Source organism: Aplidium turbinatum, chromosome 7 (assembly GCF_918807975.1).
Source record: "Aplidium turbinatum chromosome 7, kaAplTurb1.1, whole genome shotgun sequence".
Taxonomy (NCBI): domain Eukaryota; kingdom Metazoa; phylum Chordata; class Ascidiacea; order Aplousobranchia; family Polyclinidae; genus Aplidium; species Aplidium turbinatum.
This window is the reverse complement of record NC_137478.1, coordinates 20,851,662-20,861,012: the sequence shown is the minus strand read 5'-3', so window position 1 is coordinate 20,861,012 and position 9,351 is coordinate 20,851,662. Positions and strand designations below refer to the sequence as shown.

The 9,351-nt window shown below is 40.2% G+C and overlaps 1 pseudogene; it reads left to right on the top strand.

Moving 5' to 3' along the window:
* Window positions 1-3,282: 3,282 nt before the first annotated feature.
* LOC145773831 (calcium/calmodulin-dependent protein kinase type II delta chain pseudogene) lies at window positions 3,283-7,198 on the top strand (annotated as a pseudogene).
* Window positions 7,199-9,351: the final 2,153 nt, after the last annotated feature.

Sequence of the window (9,351 nt, the reverse complement as noted above, 5' to 3'; positions counted from 1 at the left end):
TGAAGTATTGTTAGGGAACGTTCAAATATTACGTAACGCTTTTTTTCCGAATTTTTGACCCCCCCCCTCCCCCATGTAACGCCAACGTAACGCTTTTTTCAATCCCCCCCTCCCCCATGTAACGCTTTTTCACTACGAATTCAGCACAAAAAAACTACCATTCCGTACTCGAAAGCGTTACGTAACGTTTTGCTTGAACCCCCTCCCCCCCGATGTGACGCTAACGTAACGCTTTGCATAAACCCCCCCTCCCCCTCGAAGGCGTTACGTAATATTTGATCGTTCCCTTACCGGAGAATTATTCTATCTAATGGGTGCCGCTGAATGGAGAGCAGTCCTTAAGAGTGCATTGCTCAAGCGCACATAACGGAGAGTCGAACTAGCGCCGCTTGATCTTGAAGCTTCTTTATTCACGAAGCCACGCGCTAACCAATTGAGCTATCGGGGCGGACATGCAGTCGTTCAATCAATGTAAAAACCATTGACTTACTGCCTGTGTTATTTAATGGCAAAGTTATTCCATTTTATAACATGGGAGTTGCGACGACATTGTTGTCCCGACTTTTTGCACACAAGAAAACAACCGACAGCATTTTAAAGTTTTTGATACATACCGACCTGGAATCAAACTCAGGTCTGAAGAGCGGAGGTGGAAGCACTGAGATGAACAAAATTTATCTGGTCACATATTTGCACGTCAATTCTACGTCACTATCATCAGGAACAAGGGCGGAAATTTTCCACTAAATTTAAGAGCATTATTTGTCAGCTTGGCTACAATTAGATTGTCCTTTGTTAATTCTAGCGTAACCAATTACGTTTATAAAAGTTTAAACCAATACAAAAGTGACGTTGTCCTGGTGATTGTAGTGAGCTGCTTGACAACAGCCTAACATGTAGGCTATGGGAGATCAGAGAAAACAATATACTGTAATTTACTGAGCAACTAAAAGGAAATACACTATAGCAGTGACGGCTCGTGGCTATTTTTAATAGACAGGTTGCAAAATCTTTTATTGAAACAGCTCAAAAACTTTCTACCAAAAATTAGCATCATTGTTAACTGGATTGCGCACTCATGTTATGGTGGTATACATACAGGTGTAGGCCTACACAGTGTCTCTTTCACCTGAGTTGTGTGAATTTTCTAGTCGTTACCCTACACACAGGGTTGGAAGTCGTTAGTCAAAAAGCAATGACTATTTCACTATTCGATAGTGCCCAAAAAAGCAATGACTTTCCGCTATCGATACTTAAATAAAAGCAATGAATAGCAATTACTAAAAATTGACTGGCCAAAAAAAGCCCAAAAACAAGCAACCCGCAAACTCAAAAAAAGGTACCAAAACTCGAAAAAAAAACAACCCAAACTTGCGGGAAAACCGCAAGATTTGCAACACTGTTAACGGCTCTCACTGGCATGGTTTTTCTGAACTGTGTTGCCACAAACTTTTCCTTAATCCTTTAAAGTTCGAAAACCGGAAGGGGCTAGGTCGGATAGTAGCCTAATCCGAGAACCAAATCCCGTAAATTCGTTTTGACAACAAAGTAAGTGAACAACCAAAAATGATTCAACAGTTCTCCTAAATATCGATTAGTGAAAAACGAATAATGATTTCGTTGCTTGCATAAAAAAGCAGTGAATAACGCGCATTCGATATTTACTTTTAAAAGGAATGGGTATAAGCATGCGATATTCAGAAAGCAACGAATAACGCTATCGAATAGTGACAACTAGTCGTTACTTCCAACCCTGCCTACACAGTGGCGTAGCTGGGGAATGTGCCGCCCGGGGCGGATTCAGATTTTGCCGCCCCTTCAAGAAAAAGCATGTGAAAACGAAATGCGTTTTTTTATCAGATTATAATCAAAAATCGTAATCTGAAAGTGCCGCCCCCCCTAGCTACGCCACTGGGCCTACACCAGGACAAAATATATGAATTTTAAAACCGAAATCCTAGCCTCACCCAAATTGAGTCAAGTAGGCTAATTTTACTCTACCGCATTTTAAAAGCAATTGTAATTAAATTCGCGTGCTTCAAGTTGCAGAACCAATATTGATGTTGCGCATTCGCAGGCTACTTCATAAGAAAAGGAAAAAAAGAACACGCAACAAAATCAAACAAAAAGTTATTCAATATTAAATAGTCATTCGAACTTAAATAAACAGAAAATAAAAATTTCTCATTTAAAGTGACATTTATTATGAAATCCATCTTCGATTCTTGGACGAACTAAAGTGTTCTATTAGGCTACTTTTTGGTTAAAATCATTCATGTCAGTTATCATATTTGTTTCAATAGGTAGCATCATAGCAAAGCCCATGCTGACAACCTATCATTGCTAACGGTTCTTCAAACGATTTAAGGGCCGGAAAAACATCTTTCAGCTCCTGATGTTCTCATTGGAGTCACAATCAAATTTCATTTATTTGCCGGTCTCTCCTCATTACGAAGATATACTGGCAGCCTGCTGTTTAATTAAATTTTTTCTCTTTTTTCCAACAACGCGCTGTGGCAATAGGCTACCATCTGGGCTGTAGGGTAGGCGCCAGCGATCTAAGTAATAAACATATTCGTCTGTTGCGATAGCACGGTACAACAATTATACACAATAGGCTACGATAGCCTACAATACAAAAAGTTTAAGATCTTGATATGTTTTTCCTATCCCTAAATACGAAAATACAACAACATTCACCAATTTCGCAAGGGTAGAAGCATTTTTTGATTAATTTAACTCCTTGCGTTTGATTAATTTTACTTCTTAGCCTACTAGGCCTACCTTGTGCTCGTGACTTGCTGCACAAATGCACAGGAAAATATTTTTTGTCCATCTAGTTGCGGCTTGATTGTTAGACAAGCGTTCAACCCTTTGACTTCCTCTTTTTTACAGTTAGAAACACAGAACGGTATAAAAAATAAAAAATGTAGGCTGACTAGCCGTAGGCTATGTGCATGGTAGAAAGAAAGGCTATGGAGGGAGCTATATTTAGATTTTGGATGATCTTGCTGCATCCTTAGGCTTTAGTAGGCTACTACAGTTAGGCACTACGCAGGCACTCTTATTTTTATTTTGAATAACCTGAGTTAGCTTACCAAAAGCAGTTCGTAGAAAAATCCCTTAAAAAATAAGTTCCTGCCGTTTTCAAAAGAAATACAATGTAGAATAGGTGTACGTAACTGCCGTATCCAGAAGAATGTAATGTAAAACAATTGTATGTAACAGAGAGAACACTTTTGCAAAAACCTTTTTAACAACTGGTCATTTCAACTTTGCACAATGGAGAAGCCTCAAGAAGAAAAAAGCTTGTTTTTCCATACGTATTTTTTGGGTGATGAGTTAGGAAGAGGTGCGTTCAGTATTGTGAAAAAATGTCACCACAAAGAAACAAAAAAAGAATATGCTGCTAAAATTATCAACACAAAAAAACTTCGAAAAAAAGAAAGGGAAGATTTGCAAGGTGAAATTGAGATAAGTCGAAAATTGAATCATCCAAATATTGTTCGCATGCATGATAACTTGCCTGGAGATGGGCGCATGTATCTGATATTTGAACTGGTCACAGGAGGAGAACTATTCGACAGCATTGTGGAAAAAGATTGCTACAGCGAAGTAGATGCCAGTGCGTGCATGCAGCAAATCTTCAACGCTTTGTCCTACTGCCATTCAATTGGCATTATTCACCGCGATTTAAAACCGGAAAATTTTATACTTTCTAGCGGCGACGACGAAGCCGTAGTTAAGCTTACTGATTTTGGTTTGGCGGTTGAAGAAGTCGAAGAAACTCACTGGTACGGATTAGCAGGTACACCAAGCTATTTGTCTCCTGAAGTCTTGAGCAGATCTCCTTACGGCAAACCAGTCGATTTGTGGGCTTGTGGAAGCATTTTGTACATTCTCCTGGCAGGTTATCCGCCATTTTGGAACAGCGACCAAGCGGAATTATACCAAAGCATCAAAGACGGGGAGTATGATTTTGATGCCAGCCAATGGGAGAATTCCTCTCACTCCGCTAAAAAGTTGATCAGACAACTGTTGACCATTAACATGAAAAAGAGAATCACTGCCAACGATGCTTTAAAGCATCCTTGGATTAGCCAGAGATCGAGAACAGCATCAGTCATCCACAGGCAAAATGCACTAAATAGTCTTAAAGCGTTCAATGCAAGAAGAAAATTCAAAACAGCTGTACGTACAACTTTAGTTGCAACTGCAAGTCTAAAGTTGAAGAAGAACAGTACGGTACTGAATGTTGATGACACCACTGACTGATGCACAAGCTGTAGCCTGCTGGAGGCTATGATTTAGCCCAAACCTACTTAGCCTATTCTATTTCTTATTCTACTATAAAAGGCCTATTTCAATGTTTGCTTTATTATTCTAGGCCTATTGTGTTTAAATCTGAGTAAAACAACATTTTTGCAGTGATTTTGTGAAGCATTTTGATTGTTGTTGGTCACGGCACCACTTTGCATTCAGGAATGCAAACAAATCCGGCTTTTTTATTTTGTGTGTGTGTTTCCCTCTTTGGTGATCGGCTGCATAGCCGAGTGGTAAGAGCTCTGGTTTGACGCTTGATAAGACACTGCTCAAAAGCATGTGTAGCTAGCTGTGTTTTTGGCAAGACACTTTGTTCTATATGTAGCCGACCCCTGCAATACTGCTTTATTATTTTATTACGGTTGAATGCCTTCCACGTGTATTCATTGAACTTGAGGTCACCTGACCAGCAGTTTGTCTCGTGTAAGTGAATGACTGTGCGAACGGCTTCGTGCTAATAAAAGTTATATATGCACAGCAGTGCCGGTCTTAGGGTATTTCGGGCCCTGTGCGGAATATGATTTGCGGGCCCCAATGACAATGATCCAACTCAGTAGCGTAGCTGGGGAGGCCTATTTTGAAAGGAGAGGGGGTGGTTTGACGGTCGGCGGCGAAGCCTGACGGCGTGATCGCCGAAGGCGACACCCAGCGGCGGGGGGTCTGGGGGGGCTCCCCCAGAAAATTTTGAAATATTACTTTGAATTTTGGGCATTCTGAGAGCATGTTCGAAATTTGGGTATGAATATTATCCTACTGTAAAATGGTGCTGTCCGGTGGCATAGCAAAAGAATAAGATCATGCATTCTTGGGCGTTTTTTTGGAAATAAAGCTATGTTGAGTCTAGAATAGATGCAACCTATTTCGTCCCCTGAAAAATTCGTACCCCGATTTCGTACCCTGAAATCGGTGTTAACAAAATCAAATTTCGTCCCCTGAAAAGATCGAGAGAAATTTGAAATGTTTGCGGCAACTCCGATCAGCAACTTTGGCCATGTTGTTTTTTTTTTCTCGATCTTTTCAGGGGACGAAATAGGTTGCACCCATTGAGTCTTTCTTGTTGCTAATTCCTTTGTTGAATTCACTTGTTGAATTTTTTCATTGGAAATGACAAAATTACTGCATTTTCTGAGTAAATTGCGGGCCCCCTAATTTGCGGGCCCTGTGCGATCGCACGGTTTGCACACCCCAAAGACCGGCACTGTGCACAGATATTAGCCTACATGGTGTCAGAAGTGAATTAAAGTACTGTATATAGCCTACGTAGCTTACAGCATGGATCGAACGGTGCCAGTTCCTGCTCACATGCAGTGGTCTGATAATATCAGCAAGAATTGGGATAGGTTCATTCAAAGATTTCGCCTTTACGTAACCGCCATTAATTACGATTCAAAGCCTGACAAGGTAAAGACTTCGCTGTTGTTGTATGCGCTGGGCGAAGATGCCACAGAAATTTATAACTCGTTTCGCTTTGATGACGGTGAGGAACAAAAATATGAAATTGTTGTCGCTGCATTTTAAAAGTATTGCTGTCCAAGAAAAAATATTACCATCGAACGCTACAAGTTTCATTCGTATGAACAACAGCAAGGGCAAACAATAGACCAGTTTGTCACAGAACTCAAGCTGCGTGCAAAGAGTTGTGATTTCGGAAAAATCACTGATTCTTTAATGTGTGATAGACTGGTCTGCGGCTGTTCAAATCAGCAACTGAGGGAGCAACTACTGCAAGTAGAAAACCTCAGTCTGGAAAAAGCTCTCGAAGTTGCCAGGGCAAGAGAAGCTGCTAAACGTTACGGGCAAGTTATTGCCAACAAAGCGGAATGCAGTAATGCTGTAGCTGAAGTGAAGACAACCAACCAAAGATATGTTCTTAACAAAGAAAAATTCGTAATAAACTGTAGATATTGCGCGCGGCAACATGAACGTCGAAACTGCCCGGCATATGAAAAGTTGTGTTACAACTGCAACTAAAAAAATCATTTTTCGAAGTTTTGCTCCTACCGCCGAAGAGAACAACGCAAACAAGTGAACGAAGTGTCAAACGAAACTATCAACAATACGCAGCTTCATTTTAAAGTTGATACTGGTGCTCAAGTGAATCTAATTACCTTAGAGGATTTCAATAAAATTAAGCACCCTCCTCCAATTACCAAGACTGACATAATGCTATCTAGCTATGGACAACATAAGATTCCAGTGTTGGGAAAGTTAACCTATCAATTGCTTATAATAAGCTTGCTTTGAAAATAGAATTTGTAATTGTGACAGTTTCCAACTCCTCTTCTCTGATTGGATTGAAGTGCTGTGAGGATTTAAAGCTTATTCGTAAAGTTGCTTCGGTAAACTCCTGCGACTATACTCAGTTGATAGCGGAGTATGATGACGTTTTTCATGGTTTGGGTTGCGTTGCAGGTTTACATTCCATAAAAATCGACTCGACAGTCCCTCCAGTTGTCCATGCAAGCAGAAAGGTACCGTTTGCCGTAAGAGATAAACTCAAAGCAGAATTGGATCGTCTTGAAGAACTCAACGTTGTTGAAAAAGTTAATGAACCGTCCGATTGGGTAAATTCTTTGGTGATTGTAAGTAAAAAGAATGGCAGCCTTCGTCTTTGTCTTGACCCTCGAGATTTAAATAAAGCGGTTATGCGAGAACATTATAATCTTTCCACTAGAGATGAGCTGCTTTCAGGCCCGCAACCAGCAAATATTTTCGGGGGGGGCATTTAATTTTTATCAAAGAACAAACATTAAAATGATGCATTGTGACATTTTTATGTTAATGTCCACGCCCATTGATAAGGGAAAAGAGTGTGTGACACCAGTGGCATAGCCAGAAAAAAAATTTTGGGGCGGCCAAATATTTGATGAATTGAAGAGAACAACAAAGTGTTTGATTTAAAACATTGCCACCTGATGTGCAGTGACGTATCCTGGTGGGGCAAGGGAAGCAATAAAGCTGGTGAGGGGTTAGAGCGTGCCGAAGGCATGCGTATTCTATGGGGGTCCGGGGGCATGCTCCCCCGGAAAAATTTTGCAAAATTACACTCAAATAATGGATTATAGCGCTTTCTGGAAACACTTTCAGGGTAATATTTGTATCAAATTTATTAGCACATAAACAGCTATTAATTTATTAAAGGTAGCTGTTAAACACGAACGGGCAAAAACTGCGGCTAAAATTAGAGAACACAAAAAACTCAGCTACACAAAAACCCAACAGAGTACGGTAGCCTAAGCGATTCTGAAATTGCTTCAACAGATTAGTTAAAAGAAGCGTAAATCGCGTAAATTTTGCGCGATTTACGATTTACAAAATTTATTAGTGTCTTTCTGTGTGCCTAAAACAAGTCCTGGGGGGTGTTAATAGCCAGATGTCTTGAAAAACGATATAAATTTCTACAAATTATATTATATATTTCAACAAAGGGTTCAACTTCGGAACTCAAACTTTGAAAATTTGGGGGGGGCATGGCCCCTTTCGCCCCCCCTGGCTACGCCTATGTGTGACACTACCATATTACGGTTCAATGGTCATAACTTATGTCAATCACGTTTTTGTTTAGTAGGCTACAGCATTAAAGCAAACTAGCCTTTGTAACCTTTTCTCATTTAGCTATGACTACCCGAGGAAGAAAATTACGATAATAGGCTACAGTAATGTGTTCAGTCGGTTGCAAATAAAATACAACATCTGTAGGCTACGAACTGCATTGGCACGACTGGAGTCATAAATTAATCAATAACATATATTTACATCAACATAAACAAACAGATACCGTACATATGAATAAACTCAACACGGTAATTACAAATTACAATCCTGAAACATTTTGTTGGCTCAACAAGCTTTTATGTTTGTAGGCCCAAAGAAGTTGACTTTGCAAATGCAAAATGACATTTTAATTTAGAGCATAATGTCTAACTTTCTACTTGATTTGGCAATTTTGTTTAACACCAATTCCGCGCCTGGAATTTGAGTAACAGATAATGAGGATGCCAGCCTATAGTTTATCGAACAAAATCGTTAGCATGGCTTCCAACCAGCGTAGCCTACTTTCGGTTTCGATAGTATGGCTTTACGTGTACGACGTACTATTCATAGTAGCCTACATTTCATACTGCATAGAACGCTTAAAATTTTTTCAAAAAATTTCGGGGGGGGCAAATGCCCCCAATGCCCCCCCCTGGTTGCGGGCCTGGCTGCTTTCACAGCTTTGCAACGCAAAATATTTTTCAAAACTCGATGCCCTCTCTGGTTTTTGGCAGATCATGTTGGACGATGCTAATGCTAAACTATGCACATTCAACACTCCGTTTGGCAGATACAAGTTTCTTCATCTCCCTTTTGGTATCTCATCGGCACCAGAAGTATTTCATAAAGTAGTGTACTTGCTGTATGAACATATCAGTGGAGTAGAAACGTTTATGGATGATATAATTGTTTGGGGATCTACAAAACAAGAGCATGATGTTCGGCTGAGACAAGTAATGCAAGTTACACGCGAGGCTAACTTGAAACTCAACAAAGAAAAGTGTGTGTTTGGAGTGACAGAGATTACGTTCATGGGAGATTTGCTCTGCAAGGAAGGACTAAAGACAGATCCTGAAAAGGTTAAAGCTATCAAAGAAATAGTGAAGCCAACCAATAAGAAAGAAGTACAACTATTTTTAGGTATGATAAATTTCTTGGGAAGATTTATTCCGTCATTGTCAGAGAAATCAGCTTAGCTGAGAAGTCTCACCCATGTTAAAAGTGAGTGGAGCTAGACGTCTCAACATGACGAAGAGTGGGCCGATCTGAAACGATTGGTATGTTGTGATGGTGTTTTAAAGTTTTTTAATCCCTTATTACCAATAAAAGTTTCAGCTGATGCATCCAAAGAAGGTCTAGGGGCTTGTCTCCTACAAAAACACAACGAAGAATGGCACCCGGTAGCATATGCGGCTCGAGTTATGCAGCCCGCAGAAACAAGATATGCTCAAATCGAAAAGGAGCTTTTGGCAACATCTTAGGCTACGCTTGTGA